Here is a 20885-nt window from a genome sequence, read left to right as displayed (position 1 = left end):
CCAGTGACACAGCATACCTCCCTGAGGTCATGGGTCCTGGATACTCAAAGAAAGATGTCACTTGTATTCTCAAATAGATTATAGAGGTTTGCTAATCAGTAAAAGTAAGAGTCTCCCTAAAGCATTCATTGGGTAGCTGGGCAGAAAGGGCACTTTAATGGCCAAAATTCAAGGCCCTGGAGTGCTATCATTATTCAAAGGACATTTTGGAATACTGAGTAATTAAGCTGAATATTTGTTAGCTGTTTCTCTGTATGGAAGAAGACCATTACTTTAAAATGAACATCATTTCAATTAAATGAATGTTCTTCTTTCATTCACAAGATTCTCTTCTATAATGCAACAGCAAACCATTGAAAATAGGAGATAAAGACATGGTAGAGTATGACTTTAAGAGCAGGAAATATTGTTATTAAAGAATGAAATAGCTGTTTGCCATTATCTACCTCCTCTCTCAACTCTGTCTTCTTTTGGTCTCAGTGAGCCCTAAATAAACTCAACAGGCATGGTATCTAACAGAACCAAGACATTTAGTCTAGATACTGAAAGGTACAATGAAGTGTAACAGGGTTAGTTAAAAAACAAAATAGAACTTGGGTTGTTTCAGGCATTGTTCAGGGACAAAGCTTCAGTGTGTTGTCCAGCTGAAGACCTGGTAGGCAGTTTGTGCAATGAAGAGTTAATGTTGTCATCAATAGCAAACCTTCACTCTAGTTGATTATGAGTATACTTTGACTATGGCCAGCTTAGATTTAAGTAGTGTCCCTTGCTGAAGTTATGAGGAGGTGGACTTGCATATACGTAAGAACATTTGGGGCTCTGGATGTAAAAAGACAAGAATGAGAGGGTGTTCTGGTAAATTCTCTATTCAATTCTACAGAAAATATTGATTCAAATTGATTCCCTGCCTCTACTGTTTTTCACTGAAAACAAACAAGAGGTCATTTTTAAGCCCTAGGGCCTATGAGCTTTGGTAATTATGGAAATTTTTTTGAAAGACTCAGAAGAGCAAATTGACCGTGTTCAGGCAACTTTATTAAAACCTTATATTAATAATACCTAAACTCAGCCCTACTACTCAGCAAGTCACAGGGTCTGGAACATGGACTTAGCCATTCTTACAAGGTCACCCAGGTGATTTCATTTGACATACAGCAGCAATTTGGCCTCCATTTCTTTTCCCACTGGGCTTATTTAACATACATATCAGAGATGTGATTCTTTTATAGAACTATTGGCATAATGATAATGTCTTTATAATAACAGAGATTTCACATTTTATTAAAAACATTAATAGGGAATTACTGCTCCTATGAAAACAGCAAAGAAAAAGAATGAATCATGCATTTTCATTCTTTTGGCATCAAACTAAATGCCATTCCAACTTATTTTTAAAATGACAAATTTGAAACAAATAGTCCATTACACTTTTAGTGCCTAATATCTCAGATTGTTCAGTAAGCATATGAACGGTATATCTGCAACAGTGTTAAGTTCATGTTTATTTCCTTTTTGTATTTATTTGAGATTTACTAAAACATTTAAATATAGATAAAATAATTCATGTATTCATTATGTGTATCAACATTAATAATTGGAGTCTTTTAAAAGCTCTAATTTGGAAACATATTTATGTCTGCAAGAGGCTAACTAGGCAACCCTCCAGTTTCTCTTGGCTTACCTACAAAGGTCAGAGAAACCCCAGGTGACTACCTCATGTAGTCATTATCACTCCACTTGGTCCTGATCTGCAGACATCATCCATGCCTCAGATTTACAGCCTCGTCAAACAGCAAGTTTTTCAGATCTCAGGACTGAAAAATCCTGTTTTCACCTTCAAACTGGATGTTTTACACAGTCCAGCCACCTCATGCCCCATTTTCACTTCCATTTTCATTCACTTACTGATTGTCCTATTGCTTGAGGAATTAATGCTTTGTGGGAATTAGGCCTATTAAAAATGTGCTGGGATGTGAAGAGCTGATGCCTTAATTGTGTGAGAAAGAGACTGATCTACCCATACAAAAATGTCAAGAGAATTCTTATTTCAAACACACACATAAGTGCACGCAACCTTAATTACTAAATTCTATTCTAAGAAGACATTACTATCAAGTTCTTGAAAACTAGCTTAAGCGGGAGGAAAAGGATGTGTACACTTACTGGGTGGGATTCATCTCACTTAACTTTAGACATCTAAAAATTATTCATCTGAGTTAGTCATCCTTGGCTACCCTTAAAGTCAACAGTGAGAAATAAGCACACCTAAAAGGCATTCATCCTTCCCATCTTAGAAGAAGATGAATTGCTCTTTAGAGTTCCTGCTTCTCTCCATTGATTATAAAGGGGAGAATGAAGTAAATAACTCTGAAAACCTGACTCTCAGACATATAGAAATTAGGCAGTATGAATTTTCCCCTTTCTTTTCTTCTGAAAAGAGTCAAAACACATCCTTAGGACCTTGAATTAAAATGTTATTTAAGGCCTGGTTTGGGTTGACTTTTTTTTTTTTTTTTAATTTAAATCTTGTTGTTAAACTGAAATATTGCAGCCAAAGCTGCACTTGAGGTACTAAAAACCTGAAGCTATGAAGCTAGAATATGTCAGACATGCCATGCATTTGCGGACCAATAATCTGGAGAAATATACATATGTACAAAAGCCGGGGTGACCAGAGATCCTACAGGTCTCTTCAGAAGTGTGTTGAAAAAAGCTGAAAATATTCATATATAAAACACTATAAATAACCAAATGAAAAATTCAGTGGAAATGCCTCTGAAAGTCCCACTGAAGTGAAAAATTTTTGAAGATTTATTTTAGTAGCATTTCATGTTTCTAGAATGATTCTGTAGATCTTTCTAAGGATTTTGAATGTCCTTGAAAGTTTTCAATTAAAACTGAATTATTTTTTGACTGTGATAAAAATGTGATCCTGTCTGTGGTTCTCAGAATGTGTACACAGAATCTGGTTTTCCAGTTGGTTAAGGTAGAGCTTCTTTCTTTTTCTTCAGAGCTAGAGTCATACATTTATTGAGGAAAAAGCTACCATCATTTTGATCAGTACCTTCATCTTAAGAGTATGTCGTAAGGGTATAAAAAGTCATTGCTCAGTTTCTTTTTTAAAGAGAACTGATTCAGATAACAGCTTTCATGAAAGGTTTTGAATAATAATGTTGTAAGTTACATGAGAAGGAGTTCACTTTTTAAGGATGGTTACTGTAACTGAATTAATTTGTAGGCTGAAATGCCAAAAGGAAAGTCTTAGATTTCTACTTCATTAAAATATGTTGAGATCTTAGTCTATAAACGCTGAGTCATTGACATGTGGTGCCATCTTTGTTTTTTAATCTAAAAAGCAAAAAAAAAAAAAAAAAAAGCAGAGAAATGAAATATAAATGTAACTGTTTATGAAAAAGTAGCCACTTACTATTTATGTAAAGGCATTGTTTTTTACTTATTTCATCATGACTTATTCCACGGAAACAGTTAACCTCACTAGAATCTGGATGATGAAGCCTTTATGGTAAGACTCACACCTCTAGGGTGAAGATTTTGAGAGGTTTCATTTGCTCTTTATTTTGTTTATTTATCGTTTCTACTAGAAAAAGAAGTTCAGCTGTTAGTTATTATGGAAACATTTTGTTAAACAAGAACATTTGGCAGCAAAAGCTCACTCTAAATTTGTCAATATATATTTGGACAAATGTTTCCAGATGGTTCTCTGGGTCTTGGACTTTCAAAAATCAACATAAAACAAACACTTGTGTTTATGAAATATTATAGTAAAAGAAAGTTATTTTTTCCAGTCACCGAACTGATTTTTTAGTCAATCTTGATCTGGTAAAACAGAATAAATCCCTCCAGCAAGCTGAACTTACTGACATTACTTAGTATTTACACACAGCAGGGAACCTAGTCTGTCCCAGGTATTTACAAATTTTCAGGGCTCTGCAGTGTATCAGAACACATGTGCATGTATCTGTAGTCATGGTGCTAGTTCCTGACAGGTTCCTGTTTGGATATGTGAACAGAAGAACAGAAACATGGGGAATATATGAATATTAGCAGAATGCAGTTGATGCACTTTTAAAATCTGGACATGTGTAAAAACCCATAAACAAAATAAATGTTTTCAAAGCTTTGTCATGTGAAACTTTGAAAAGACAAGAAGGACAGGGAGCCATTGGAGGGAGTCCAGAGGAGGGCCACAAAGATGATCAGAGTGCTGAAGCACCTCCCGTATGAAGACAGGCTAAGGGAGCAGGGCTTGTTCAGCCTGGAGAAAGGAAGGTTGCAGGGGGACCTCACTGCAGCCTTCCAGTACTTAAAGGGAGCCTAGAAACAGGTGGTTACTCTTTACAAGGATAGATAATAGCAGGACAAGGGGAAATGGTTTCAAGTTGAAGGAGGGAAGATTTAGGATGGATATCAGGGGAAGTTCTTCACAGAGAGAGTGGTGAGGTGGTGGAACAGGCTGCCCAGAGAGGTTTTGGATGCCCTGTCCCTGGATGTGTTCAAGGTCAGGTTGGATGGGGCCATGGGAAGCCTGGTCTAATACTAGATATCGAGGTTGACGGCCCTACATGCAGGAGGGGTTTGGAGCTTGATTATCCTTGAAGTTCCTTTCAACCCAAGTCATTCAATGATTCTATGATTCTACAACAAGGTTTTTGCAAATTGGTGCATGTGGCTTTTAAAATTCTTCTTTCTTATCCCTTCATGCATGCTTAGATGCGGGTGAAATGTCAGATGAAGTCCAGTTTTCACAAGCTGAGAATCCCGCTAGCTAAAGCTGTGAAAAGCTTTTAGGTCTGTGCATGGTGCTGTCTTGAGATTGAACAGACTTAAGTCCTTTTTTGATTATATGGGCCTGTGATTGTCTATTCTGCTTTTCTGATATGGCCAATTCTCTATTTTCTGAGTCTTTTAGAAAAAGAGACTTTTAGTGAAGGATTACCTACAGAATTTGGGGGTCAGTTCACATAACTGTTCAAAACATTTATCTGAAAATATATGTCTGGGAAAAAAAAAAAAAAAAAAAAAAGCTTAAAAGAAACCAACTCTTTAACCCAAACCTGATAGATTTTTGTGAAATGTTTATTTTTGCAAGGTGGTTACCTGGAAAAGACAAGTGAATCTTTTATGCTGAAATGTTGATAACACATCACAACTTCAGGTCAGATACCTATCAATCACATTCTATAAGAAGCATCAATCTTAAAATCAAATACAATGTTTCAAAAGCCAAATTTTCTCTGCATTTGCCCATTACTTTGTTCTCTGCATCTATGGGGATCTCAATTAACATTTTTAAAAACTCCATCATTCAATCTTCTTCTCCAAAAAGGTAAAGCAAGTAGAAATTATACTAGTTGGACTACATATGATGTGAAATCTAGATAAATTCATGGCCATTTTCTTGTCTAGTTACCACATTCCATGTCTTAGTTTTATGTTCTCATAGCTAGGTACTAATGAGATTACTGCAAAGAAGATGAAGTTGGTATCGGTCCTTGCAGCTGTGTAAGACTGTCTATGCAGTTTTGAAACCCTTGTGACATGATCTTGGATGCTCTGACTCACCACAGAGAGCAAAACACTTCATCACTAATCTCTTGGGAGGAATTAGAGATGGCAGAACTGGACAAGAGACAGTGCGGATGGATTTAGAGAAGCTTACTGAAGTAAAAAGCAAAACTCGTACTTTGTAAACGTAAGGGGAAAAGGACTTGACTTGATCAAGATAAGTTCATGTTTGCCTCATGATCAAATCACTGTAAACGATATGAAGAACGCAACATGTAAAGCTCTTCTAGATCTCTACAGTAGAGATTTTTGCACACTTTGTCACACTGTTCAAGTGCTGGATCTTTGCAGGTGTCTGTTTTATGTTAGCATCTGATCACAAAATACCCAGGCTCTCCTTATTATCTTTTCCTTCTGTGATATTTCCAACTTCTGGTCTGCAAAATCTGTAGTATTTAGTTTAAAAGTATGTTGTATTGTAGATAATTTTTTAAAATTATAATTAATACGTTGTTGTTAAATGTTGTACAGTGAGAACAAGCTAAGATTCCTACTTTATTATGCCAACATACCTTCATTCTTGTTAGCCTTGCATTGAACTTTTCTTAGCACAAATTACTGATTGTATCACGTCATGCTAATTGTGTTTTTTATACTGAACAGAATATATCCACCTTCTCTCTAGTCAAGCCATGAGAGAGAGATTAACCTTGGGATCCAGCATCATCTAATAGAAAGAATCCTATAGTTTTCTTAATTTCTTTACTTACTTCTCACCTATAAAAGAGGCAATAATAGAACCAAGCTGTCCCACAGATTGTTTCTTGGGATCACACTATTAATTAATACCATCCATCAGCAGTATAAAAGCTTTGACAGAATGTTTCTATAGCTGTTTTAAGAAGATTAAATATTTTTAATTTTTGAAATTAACCAGTATTGATCACCATTGCCCTTATTGTAGACAAGGACAAACGTCGTGGTTTTACAAAATACAGGACATATTTAGAAAACATTCGAGCAAAAAAATATACTTGGAAGAAAATCTTTGATAATGAAAATAATACCATTGTCTTCATTTCCAGGACAAAGATATAAGTAGTGCAATCCAGCTAAAAATCTCAATGTGCTTCTAAGATTTTGGTTCATCATTCAGTCCTTCTCTATAAAAATTTAATACCATCATGTACTTATCATCGTGTCCTTATTTGGACAAGAAAATCAGAAAAAGTATATTTAATCTTTGTCCAAAAATGTTCATAAATTCTGGGTAATGGAGTAATGATATTTAAGACTGAATTCTCAAACCAAAGTAACTGTATGTTGCACATTATAAAATAGACCATAGTGATTCAAAGACATATGGAAGTGAAAGCGGTGGAATTCCAGCTGTGTGACTTCCTGATCTCTGCTGCAATGACAAGCCTGTCATTACTATGAAAACAAGGCCTGTGCTAAAGGAGCGTATAAAATAATGACTGAAACAGCTCTGGAGAGTATTTATAGAAACCTCAGGCTGAGGATGAAGGGTGTTTTCTTATTACATTATGTAAGTTGCCTTTGATACTGTACAACAAATCCTGCAGATATTTCCTGTGCCCTTGACACCTTGATTCCAATCACTTTTGATTTTGTATTTAACAACTATATCTGGTAAATGAATGCTGTGCTGAAGGAAAGTAAAAACCAAGAAAATGGAAGCGATAGAAATAAATGAAAATGAAATGAGAGAAGAATGATAGAAATAATATGACATGACTGTAAGGGAAAATTTTGGAGGAATAAAAATTGAAATGAAATCAAAAAGCTCAAAATGACATTAGATTGCATATTCTGATTTAGGGCTGGATCAAGCAACATACTGATCAGACCTTTTGTAGTCATCAGTGAACTGTTACCTCCAAAAGTCATCTCACTCATTTGTTCCCCTGGGGCTACCTGTGCAAGCAGCTTCTCACAGATGTGAGAAATGGGTTCAAGCTTACTGGCCCATATCTTTGCGTAAGGAGAAAAATAAATTGGATTATCATTTAAAAGCAAATGCATCATATTCTTTTTGCCTTGATGTGAGCTGTCTGAGGACATGAGCTTAAGTAGCAAAACTATAAAACGTAACACTGATTACACTAATCCTTCTGAAATCCATGCACAGTTGTCTAGCATCCCATATACAATGTTTCAAATAGAACACTCAACTGTGAAAACTTCCCTGTTTAGACTTGCCAAGCCTATAACATAGTTAGGTGCATACCCCAATATCATTGATGTTTCAGAAGAAAAAAATCACCTTCTTGACACATCAAAAAGCAGCACTTTTTTTTTTTTTTTAATTTTTTTGATGCGTGCTCTGTTTATTCTGGATTTTTTAAAGACAGGAACTAATATGGAAGAAATTAAAATATATAGGAGAAGGATTTGCAGATGTGAAGGGCTTTAACTGGAATCAAAATATGGCACTCACTGGTATGGAGAAATGAACATAGAGGGTCCCCAAGTGCAATGGGTTTCCTGCTTTGAAACTCTGAGATGCCCACTGAAAACATTCTTCTCTTTCTGCTGAACGGAGAATGTGGATGTACGTGTTAGGTTATGTGAATAAGGCCTCATCCCGATAAACACAAAAGCACAATAAACTAGTTAGGGGAATGAGTCCCTGCCCGGAGAACCTGACCCCTGCCAGGGTGCCCCAAAAGGATATCAGCTCCAGGGTGTGTTTCATGGCATGAAATCCATCACCTTCAGACAGCAGGACCAGATCTCCAGGTCACCTTTCAAACTGAGAGATGACTGCCTAAGAGTGTGATATGCATTGTGGGACGAATGAAAAAAAGAATTTGAAGACTGTATAAGAGATATTCTGGGATTTTTTAGTGTACCTCAAATTGGGTAAAGGCTGGCCTGGAGAGGAACAAGTGTGAGAAAATAAGGATAAGTGAATAAACTGATTTCATGTAAATAGTTGCTGGTCTAACCCTAAACTCTATTCTGAGTGCATGGGTGCGTACCTTTGTGTGGGGGGTGAGGGGGCTAAACAACAACCACTGAGGTAAGATCACAGATCCCACATAGACCACAGGTCTGTGGTGCCAGCAACTGGGCAGACCAGTGACATTGTGAGTGAATATCTAAAGGTGCAAACTTCAAGCTACACTTGCCAGTAAGTATGACAGAGACAGGTATTGGAGTGGCTGGGCCTGCCACTGGAGAGGATCATAGTAGTTTGAGAGATGACTGTTGGAAAGAGTTTATCCAGGGCCAACTACTGGCTTAACAGTCTGTCTGAGGCTGTTTGCTGCAGAGACCCATTGTGTGTGTATGTATTTGTGAGTGGAGGGGTCTGTATCAATACTGGAAGTTAAAATGTTTTTCTGCAGAAATGACAATAAACAACAACAACAAAATCCACCAAGGATGGAGTTTGAAAAATGCTAAAAAATAATGTTGTGTGGGTGTACCCATGTGTGTCTACTGGGAACACACACTTAGACATGCTCGTGGCTGGACCTGGGGGCACAGAGCTCACCTCTCCTCAATTGGGTTGCCCAATGCAGTCACTTCATCTTCTGCAGTAGGCTCTGCTCCTCACACAGCCCTGCAGCAAGAGTGCCTGAGGTTAGGTGGAATAAATTATGAGCCTGAAGTTACAGCAGATAGTAGCTGACTGCAAAAACAATCCTAAAATGAATACATATTTTTTGTACTCATAACACTGTTTTAAATGCATGTTTTATAGTGTGAGAACTGTTTTATACTGATTTAGGAGGTATATTAAAGGCAAGCACTGTTTGGGAGCATATATTTTTAATAACATTCATTTCTTGTCAAATTTCATTGTTGTCACCTGCAAAATAAGGATAAAAACACTGATTTCTTTAAGAGAACTACTCCTTAATATCTTTAATTCTGTGTTGTCCTAAACATTCATCAGAAAAGTGAAAAAATCAGATGTAAGGCCTTTCTTGTCTAATGCTATCAGAATGGCTTTTATTTACAATCAAATAAAACTAAGATTATGTTTCCCTTTTCACTTGTATTTTTTCCTTCATTTTATTTTCTTCCTTGGATATACAAGTGGGAATGTATACAGCATTTGTTCTGTAACACATTTATCTTCTGAAATCATACTACAAAGAAGAGTATGAGAATTACTGGATTTTTTTCTGGTCTACTTTCCAGCGTTGCTTGGATCACATGTACACTACAGAGTACAAGTGAAGAAACACTGCTTGAAAACAATTTGAGATCTTATAATGGCAGTAATACATAGGAGCAGAAAATAGTACTATCACCAAAAAAGACTGCTACAAACATCCTGTATGCTTTGGCTATGAATTCACACCCTGTAGGCAGCAACTACCTTTCTTCTTTGTCATAAAAGTGACACTTTAGTCTTGAACAAAATGCTCTTTTATTACAGGACAAAGTACTTTTTAAAAATTTATTAAAAATTCTATTGAATTGAATATTAACATATCTGAACATGCAAAAAAAAAAAAAAAAAAAAAAAAAAAAAAGCCACAATCCTCTGTAACAATGAGAAAACACTCAACATTCCCACTGAGGATAGCAAGAGTTTAGCCTTGCATTTTGATGTAAGTAGAGGTAGGCCAGAGCTGAAAACTTTCCAAAATTCCCTCTCAAATCTTTCTTCTCTCCATGTGAAATCCCAAAAGAGAACAAACAACACAAAAAGAAAGGAAGAAACCCAGCAGGCTATGAACTCTTTGTCTGTTCCCTGCTGTTCATGAAGGACTCTTGCATGGCCTCACAAACTCTGTGGTCAGGGACAAATTCCTTGAATTTCTTCCGTGGTGGAATCACTGGGGAGTTACAGTGCGCCAGCAGTGTGCTGAGGGATGCTCCAGACACAATCAATGGGGAGTTTTGTATGTGGGAGTTGATGGAAGAACCTACCACACAGATCAGCCATAAACTCATCACTGCTGCATCAAAACAGTTTGTTATATTTAGATACCAGCTGGAACTAATGAACAAATTTTGAGATCTTGGTTACCAAGAGAGCTAAGTAGAGGATTTGGATGGGAATACTAGAGATCTAGTATTGATAAAGATAGGGATTTCTATTGAAAGGATTGTTTTAGGTAAAGTTGTTATGAAGTTATGCTTGTACAGTTAAGCATACTGTTATCCACTTTTTTTTAAAGTAGAAATATGGTGGAAGGGCTTGTAAAAAAATCCTCACTTCAATAGAAACTGAGGAGCTTTGGGCAATCTGTTTAAGAAAGGAGTAGAATATTATACGAAAAGACTGAAAAGTACAGTGAAAAAAATAAATAAAAAAAAAGCATACAAAAAAAAAAAAAAAAAAAAAAGTGCACTCCTTTACCTCTCTCTGGTATCACAAATAAAAAGTGAAACAATGAAAATGTTCAAGTCAATAAAATATGTATTTTTTTCTTCCACAAAAATTCCGGTTGTGAAACTCCCGTGGGATATTACTGAATGAAATTTAGGCAGTTTGAAACATGAATGTGACTTCAAGTTCGTAACAATGTTTAGCATCTGTTCTTTAAGTGGAGCAAAATAAAATGCATCATGACGAATGGCTAAAACTCCTAGACTGATGCAAGACATTGTTTTCAGTATATGGTACTTCATTGTAGAAACTGTACACCAATTTACTAGGAGAGGAGTTTGGGCTTTGTGTCCAAAAGAAGAAACAATTCCGTATGTACTCTTTAATAATAGTGTAATATAATATAATACAACATATTCTGTTAGAAGCAGCAGTCAAATATAGTCTTTGAAGGATGCTTCATCTTCTATTAGACATAATCTCAGAATTACGTATTTTTAATTTTCAGTAATGTCAATCTAAATTGACAGAAACAGAAAACAACAAACATAATTAAATTAAAGAACACTGAAGAAGGATGGTTCTCCAGAATTCAACAACTAATAGTAGAGACCAGAGCTGAGAATCAATACACAGTGAAGGCAGAAAACATGAGTAAACACATAAGATATTTTAAAATCAGAAACAGGGTATTGATATGGCATAGAAGTCAGATAAAAAGAAAGAAGCAACAAAACAGAATGGTTAAGAGAATTGACATGCTTACAGAAAACAAAGAATTTAATAATTAAAATATCTACTGTCAAAAGAAAACAAAAAGATAAGTGAAAGAAAATAAATGAGTAAAGCGAAAGTCAAATCAAACAAAGGAACTATGATCAAATAAAAATGGCAACTGAGTTTGGATTTCTAAAAGTTCAGCGTAGAGCCTTACACTCTTTGTCTTCCTGTTTCTTTGTGTTTAATAACACAATCAGACAAGTCACTTATTTAATTACAGTCTCTCTTCTTGCCTCCACTACACACATAATTTCTATGTTTGGTAAGTATTGCCTATGGGATCCCACGCAAATCACTTAACTCTTCTCTCACCTCAGTTCCCTCAACTGAAAACAGCTAACATCCCTCCCTTGTTCCCACAGGAGGGATTATTTTTAATTTTTATTGTATTTTCTTTCACCACAAACGTTGTTTGAACACCTGATATTTTTTGCCACTGTGAAGTGTGAGCCTATGAGCCAGGAGGGCTTTGTTTTTCTGTTCTCTGCATTGCTACGCATTTCCTGCATGACTCCGGGGAGGTCACTTAACCTCTGTGGGCTTCTGCTCCTCCATTAAATGGTGGGCTAACACTGACATACCTTGGAGAGGTACAGGAGGCTAAATCAGTGTTTAGAAAGGACTGCAGAGGTACAAGGTGTAAAGTATTATTATGCTGAGTGCTTCACCAGTGAGAAAGTAACCTCGCAACCGAAAATCAGTTTAATATATGAAGCCCTAGCAGCTAGCATGGATTTGCTGATGAGAAGGGTGGCTGCCCTTGAGAATGGAAAAACACAGTCCCACACCACTCTGACCATATTCACTTTGCTTACCCAAGAGCAGACAATGACAGGCAGGGGCTGGAGGGGGGAAGGAGGAGGGGAGGATTTAAAGTTAATCTTGCCATGCGACTGTGTACAAGAATTGCTGTCAGTACAGAAAACTGACACAAGGTAGGGAATGAATCCAAAAGACATAAGCTAAAAATGTGAACAAGGAAGATGCATTGCTTTCTCTCTCTCACTCTCTGTTTTTTTTTTTTTTTTTTTTTTTTTTTTTTTTTTTTTTTATGCAGCAATCTAGACCTCCTTTGCTTCTCCCTCCCATCCCCCTTTCCCCTGGGAAAAAAAGAGGGGAGCTGTTATTAACCAGTGCCTCTTTCTGCTGTGAGTAGGGAAATGCTTCACCACTAAGTCATTTAACTGTAGGTTACTGTGCAGCCATACTGCTCGCAGTGAATTATGTATGGCTATTCAAAGCAGATATTAGACTGCGTGTGCAGATACTACTGTACATATTAGATCACTCCAAAGAAGGATACCTTTGGTGAAGGTGGAAAAAAGTCACAGCTCAGGCATATTTATGGAAAAGAAGAAGAATTGAAGTAGCTGAACTAATAGATCAATGCACCACACAGCTAATGGGTAAAAGTCAGCTGTCATGGGCATGGTTAAGAGACTTACAATATTCCAGTGAAGTCCCAGGTTTAAAATAAAATAATAAAGAGAAAGATTAAAACTACTCTGTCACTTAATTGATAGACTAAACCTGAATCAATCACTCTTGATTGCTGACCAGCTCTCACATTCACCATATGTCCCTGGATTTCTAAATGCAAATATAAATCTTTCCATCACAAGCAGATTTGAACACAGTAAAACCTTAGCAGTGGGATTTCTGTTACCAAACTGAAAAGAAAAGCAAATGAAGAAGCAGAGATTCTTATTGTGCCACTATCACTCATACAAATTGCACTCCTGAATCACTGTAGAAAGACAGATGCTGGAGAAGCAGAATCTGGCCCTTTTTACTGACACATGTTACAAGATGAGGACTCCTCATAAAACTCGCAATGTGTCCTTTGAGCATGTGTGATTGCTGCACGTGCTCCATGCTATATAGCCCCCTCAAAAAAGGCTACATTATGAGTCATCTAGCAGCAAAATTATTTGTGCAGATCTCTCATCCTTCCTTCTCCCCCAGCTCCCACAGCTTAATCCTATCCCCCTGTGTCTCCTCCATGGATGCTGCTGTCCTTTCTTGCTCATCCATTAGAAACAAGAAAACAAGCAAGACATTTCATAGTTCTGATTTAACACAGGTAGAGACACTCAGACAAATGTGTATATGTATATATGTATGTATATATATATGTATACGTATACATGATATATGCAGTCAAGGTGACAGTAACCTCTGCTGGGGTAAGTTGTGAGGAATCATCAGCAACAGTTCAATGGTTCATAGCGTGGAAGAACCTCTAAAACAATTTTGCTACCACAAAATTCATGAGGTGAAACCATAGACACAGATGAAGCAAATGAGCAGATGCTTCCTTATCACTTTTTCTTAACCTCTTGAAATTAATTTGAGAATAACAAAAAGGTAACCTTTAGCACAATAGTTGCTATTAAAAGCATGATTTCTACTGTGCAGTTACTAATGCAATGGCCCAATGATGTCCTATGCTGAGCCATCCTCAACCTGCAGGAATGCATTCAACACCCTATCAAAGCACATAAATTTGATCTGCCATTCATTACCTCTTTTCTTGTCCTAACATGCATTGTGCTTCACACCTCAGGTTCAATCGGATTAAACTATTATCCTAGTAAGGCAAGTGCATATACTAAATATACATTCATCTGTTTCCCTAAAACATTCTTATAAGAAGTGATAATTACCATAGCCTTTATTCTGCTACTGAAGGACTGCTCTGTCTGTAAAATTTGATGTGCAGCAAGTAAAGTTCAGGATGAAGTGTAGCAGGCAGCTACACATGACAGCAGGCAGGTGGGGACAGAAAATCACTGTCCCTTTGCCTTCCCATTCACTTCCCCCACTTTGTGCCCAACCCCCCCTCCCCCCCCATTCCCCCCCTCAGATTTCTTCTGCTTAGTGCTTATATAGGGCCCTGTTGCTTTTGCACCAGAGGCTGTGTGGCAATAGGTGATGGGTCCAAGCAAAGCCAAATCATCCATCACCAGCTCCTCTGAATAAGTTTGGAAAACCTGGCCTTGGTTCTGCAGGATTGCAGGGTTCTTCCCAATTGGTCTGCCCAGGTCTTCTCCCTCACTTATGAAAGAACAGATTAAGATTTTGAAGCACCAAAATTCAACTTTCCAGTGGTGCTGATAACTTTGAGACACTTCTGAACATGCATTTCTGGGACTGTAAGCCATATTGATGTAAATTTCACCCAACCAGAAGAATACACAACTTAGAGACTTTAAACTCTAAGTTTGTACATCCAGACATGAGAAATCTGTGTCTTTTTGAACATGATACTCTCCTTAATACTTGAGAAACCATAACGTCCAAAAACTTCAGCTACTAATTCAAGGTAATCTAGATTTTCTTCCTGCAAAATTAAAGTAAATACAAATCACTTCCCCTGATGATGTTTACAATATTTATTCATGGACCCTCCAGTGTGAAGCACTTTGATTAAACAATTTAGCAAAAGCACAGCAAACCCACCTGCTGAAAGCAGAACGGAGCATCTCCAAGGTTGTTACAAACCATTATATGTGCATGAAAAAGATGCTTTACACTTGTAGTCAGAAATCCAGAAAAGTGACAGCTATACAAATATACATGAGCAAAGCACAATGACATGGGAAACAGTCTATTCCCAGCCTTTTCTGCATGCTTTATGAAAGTGGAAAGTTTTTGAGATTATCTACAGTAATTAGGAGTCCCCAGTTGTGTTTACACGGTTAGCAAGTGTAAAATATGATGACCTGCTGAGGATTTGCAAACAGCTAAGTTATAATGATGGATCGTGGTGAGAGGACATGTAAGATTTCTCAGACTTCTGCTGGGAATACTTCAAAAATAAAGCATGTTGTTTTCCCTTGGGGTTTATAACACCTCTTTGACTTAATCAGCTTCTCTTTTTGCTCTCAAGGAGAAATTTCTTCAATTTTACTCATCAGGAGAAACTTGCAATATTCACAGTGCTATGATGGTGATTTTTTGACTGTCTTCCTCATGAGAGGCATTGAGCTAGGGCAGCAAATAACTGCAAAATTTTATTCATTACCTTGCAATAATGAATGAGGGAATATTACATGTGTTCATGTATATGTTCATGTATTTATAATTATACATATATAGGTGTATGTTTATGAGCTCTAACTATGTACTTATTTTAGATAAATATAAAGAGATAATTTAGCTTTTATACTTTAAAAAGGTGGAGAACATCCTAAGCAAACACATAGCAATTTATTTCAAATGTTATTAAATATGTGAAGGCAAGTTATACATTTAATTTGTATTCCCATAGTGCCCAAGCATATGATTCCTGTTCTCCATAGTGGGATAATGTATGCAAGCCATACTCACTTATTTTATACAGTAACATTTGAGCACTGATATCACTGACTATATGTTTGCTCGTGTGTGTCAGAGAAAGAAAGCAGGGAAATGAGTAATGCTTTATTACTGACAAACCCTGCTCAAAAGTGAATACCCCTAGGCATAGTTTGAAATGTTACTATAGGGCAGGGGGAGCTTTGCATGTCTTTCCAGTGGAGCTACATAAAATAGATCTGAGAGGTGAAAATGAGACAGGAGAGCTGCTTTGTGGCTTCAGAACTAGACATTACCACCTTCACTCATATTTCTGGCTAATATTAGATGAGTAATGAAAAAAACTTAAGATTCAGATATTTAGGAAATGGAAACCAAGTGCAAAACTTGACAATATTGTTCAGTGTGCTGTGGCCAACACACCAGCCGTTTTACACTTCTCATCCCTTGTGCTAGGTCAACAATCCAGAATCCAAACTCTGCTATAACATCTACACACAGATACTGCTCTTCCCTCCAAGAAGCTGGCGACAATGAGCTGAAAACAAAGGACAGGATTTGTCTCACCTTGCTTCAGCTATCTGAAAATTAGACATCAATCTTAAACTAATCATTCAAGCTCCCTCTATAGTCCATACAGCGAAACAGACACCAAAGAGATGGATTTGTTTTATAAGATGAACATGTGAGGAAAATTCCCTTTCCTCTTCCTTCCAGGATGGGAAAGGAATCCACCTTTCAATGAAATGGCTAATTATTTTCTTGTTTAAAGCTAAGTGGGACAAAATGTTTAGCATTCTGGGTCACATTTTTGATTTGTCATGATTAAGTCTTCTGAAATTACCCTTAACTTTGCGTTTTCAGCAACTTACCCTTATATTTTCAACAACTTAATTTATTTTTTTTTAACCCTTAGCCAACTAGAGTTGAGACCTTGTAGGAGTTGATCTTCCTAGACTTCTGCTCCTCCATAGGCACTAGGACATCAAGCACTTGGAGTGGGTCCATGGGATGCCTGTGAAGATGATAAGAGGGCTGGAGCTCATCCCATATGAAGAAAGGTTGAGAGAGCTGGGACTCTTCAGCCTGGAGAAGAGAAGGCTCTGGGAGGACCTTATAGTGACCTTCCAGTACCTGAAGTGGGCCTACAGAAAAGCTGGGGAGGGACTTTTCATAACAGCGCGTAGCGACAACAGGACGAGGGGAAGCAGCTTTAAACTGGATGAGGTTAGATTTAGAGTAGATAGTAGGAAGGATTTCTTTACTGTCAGAGTGGTGAGACACTGGAACAGGTTGCCCAGTGTAGATGCCCCCTCCCTGAAGGCATTCAAAGCCAGGCTGGATGGTGCTTTGAGAAACTTGGTCTAGAGGGAGGTATACCTTCCTACAGCAGGTGGATCGGGAATAGGTAATCTTAAAGGTCCCTTCCAACCCAAATCATTCTAGGATTCTATGATTATATGAATTTCACCCTTCCATCTTCCAGACTACTGAAGTGAAAGTTGCTCCATTATTTTTTTTCTCTGCTGGTACGCTATTTTCTCTTGAGAAATCTATGCATCAAATGCTACTGAAGATTTCTGTCCTGAGTTTGTTTCTTTCACTCTAATGACTGAGTTCCAATTGACTTTAATTTGTGATTGTATGTGAAGATTAAGGCTCTTCTATTTCACAAGTGGCTAAACTTCCTGCTCATATTGAAGATGAGTATGAATTATAATACTGTTTTTTTTTTTTTTTTTTTTTTTAAGTAACTGGGTCTAACCTTGTTACAGGCTGGCAAAAAAAGTTAATATATCCAAAAAGCTTTTTTTTTTTTTTTTTTTTTTTTTTTTTTTTTTTTTTTTTCCCCCTTTGGCTTTTTCATTGCTTTCATAATATTTTCTTCTTTCTGTGTGTGAGTGAAAATATTATAATCTTGATTTTTTTAAGTGGTACTTAATGCTTCTGCTACTTCAGGTGTGCTGAAATACCACATGCCACTTTTCATCAAGAACTTGCAGATTAACAAATATTGATGAGCTTCTGAAATTCCTGTGAGACTAATACATGTACATTATATAATGAAGGTGAGGCACAAGGAGATTTTACAAGGTTCTTCAATTTAAGGCTTTCTGAAGTAGATTACTTAATTTTTATTACTTGTGTATACGTCAAATGATTTCAGAATTTTTTCTTATTCACCACCACTACAAACATATACTCTACACTCAAGGTTTGATTGAATCTTATGAGGGGGGTTGCTAATATTCCATAAACTGCATTCTCACTTTTAACGAGCTCCTCTATTATGAAGTGTCTCATTACCTTTAACTTTGTGAGTGGTTCTCTCTTTGATTTTCTTTTCTAATTTTGCATAAAATCATGGGTTTTTTTCTTTTTTCCAGTGCTTACTATCTGCCATGTAATGCTCTGCCATTGTTTGTCAGTTGCACAGCAACTGTACTTTTAAAATGATTGTTCCAGTGATACCCTTTTGATTTTCCAGTCTCTCAACCTCCTAAACTGTTTCCAGGTAGGGTCATGACTTCAAAGGCTAGGAGTAAAGAACAGCTAACAAACTCTGCATTTATTAACAAAATGTGCATCTTGAAAATTTGCATATGTGTTATAAGTAGTGGGTCTCCATTCATTAATTTTATAAGCTTGGCTTTGGTTCCAAATGGAATCACTCTCAAAAAGAAACATACTTTCAACAGCAGAGAAATCAGCACCTACAGAAATCACAGTAGTTGCCATTAAAATGTCAGCATCTATCATATAATCATTAGTCACTGGTTAATGTAAGCAAAAGAAGCATTTATTTTCAGAAGGAAATCCAACTTTTAGCTTTTAGACTCCTATGAAAAAAAATAATTAACACCTTTCTGGTTTATCTAATTTATTAAATCATACTAGATGAAGAGTATTTGTTTAAACATATTCTCAGTCAATCACTCCAATGTATGCAAACAAAGGATGACACTTACTCTCATGGACTGAGCCAATTTGGAAGTTTTAAACAGAAGCAAAATCAGTTCATGGAAAGCCATATGGTGTCCTTATGATCTTCTATTAATCTAAGTAACAGATTTACAGCCACAGAAATAACAGCAACAATAAAATAAGAGAGAAGAAAATTCTTTTTTTTTCACTTTTAATTTGTACCTGTTTTCAAGGGTCTTATTTTTCAACAGTAATAAAAATACTGTGGAATGGAAGAATTTTATTTTTTGTGTATTTTATTTTCTAATTGTCATCATAGGGTTATTACTGAATTTCCATGAATACAAGAAACAAAAAAAAAGTAACAAAAAAACAAAACAAAACAAAACAAAAAAAAACAACAAAAAGAAAACATTCAGAAACCAGATTACCAGACAGCAGAACATAGCAATAAGAGGTAAAGCATTTAGGAATTTTTCCCTTACCTGTCCTCTAAATTCATTAAAATGCCTAGAAGATGGATAAACACAACGTTCCTAAAAGTCATAAATTCATGGAGTTTGAGGCAAAAAGAGGACTTCAGAAATATACCTCTGTAATTTCTGCAATTTTTCCCCTTTAATTCAAAACTGAGGCCACTGACATTTTTGGCTAAAAGCTGTCTCTGTGGCAGACTCTCCATTTTCAAATGAATAAAATATCAGAGTTAAAAAAGCCACAATTTTTAACTGTATTTTGTTGGGCTGGTTAACTGCCTATGTAATTAAAATCATCTGTGTGGTGTTTAATTTGAACTCATGTGGCTACAAGTTCTTATGCTGTTTTTTAGTGCATGTGGAAACTCTGCAATACCCATTTATTTTCTCCATATTTCTCCACCAATACTCCATAAAGAGGTTACCTCAGGATCTGCATTCCTCAAGTTTCCCACTGGAAAGGTTTATCTGAAAAATTCAAATGATTTCTGGAGCTTTGCTAAATTTCATTATTCTAATGACCCTTTCAAGAATATCTGTGCTAGCAATCTTTGTAATAGCCTAGTGCCAGTCTTACCACTGCCTTATAGAAAAGGAGAGACATCATACTCCTAGTTAACAGTTCCCTGTTTATTAATCCTCTGATTATATTAGGCCATTTTACTATAACAATGCACTGGAAGCTTGATAGGAGTTGTTATCTATAATTAACCATAAATCTTTTTTTGAGTCACCACCTTAATGACGTTGTCCTTCACCCTGTGTATACATCCCCACATCCCCAGTTCCTACAACCATGACTTTGGACTTGCCAGTATTATAACGTATTTTGTTTGGGTAAGGCAGAGTTTACTATTCAGTGCAGTTCAGCTGGTATGTCTGACAACTTCATCATTCTGTACCACTTTGCCAATCTTTGTGTCACCTGCCAATTTTATCAGCAGCAGTTTTATACTTACTTCCCAACCCCAATGAAAATATTGAATAATGCTGGGGAAGTACTGATCTCCAAAGCACCCTGTTAAAACCAGTCCCTTCAAAATGATGATCTCATCGACAGCTACATTTGGAGATCCATCAGTTTCTAAGTTTCTAATCTTAAAACATTCATTGCTAATGTTGTTTAGTATTAAAAATTAATCGTAAGATCACATCTACTAAGCTAAAAGCCTTATAAAAGCTCACAATTATTTTTATAAAGGAACTGGAGCCTTTCTTAAAGTAAGTTAAGTTTGTTTGATAGACTTCATTTCCTATAAAGCCATTCATATATATTAATTCCATATTAAATCCCACATAAGTTTTAACAGTATTCTCCCCAAGCTGATGTTAAGCTAACATATTACTATGCTATATATAGCTCATACCAAACTATACTCGTGAAATAAGGCTGAACGAGAGGAGTTGGTAAGAAAATAATCTTTACTTGATAGCTAGTTCTGAACTTATCTTTGAAACTAACAGTGTCATTTGTATTTTTAGGTAGATAAAAAACCTCTCAGTTCTGCCTTCAGAGAGCATTCAGTGAAGCCAAAAGTGACTTAGAAAGTTCAGCATTCCTT

The sequence above is a fragment of the Tympanuchus pallidicinctus genome, unplaced genomic scaffold, assembly GCF_026119805.1.
Source record: "Tympanuchus pallidicinctus isolate F22 unplaced genomic scaffold, pur_lepc_1.0 scaffold1, whole genome shotgun sequence".
Classification (NCBI taxonomy): domain Eukaryota; kingdom Metazoa; phylum Chordata; class Aves; order Galliformes; family Phasianidae; genus Tympanuchus; species Tympanuchus pallidicinctus.
The sequence above is the reverse complement of the archived record's forward strand: the minus strand, read 5'-3'. Positions refer to the sequence as shown.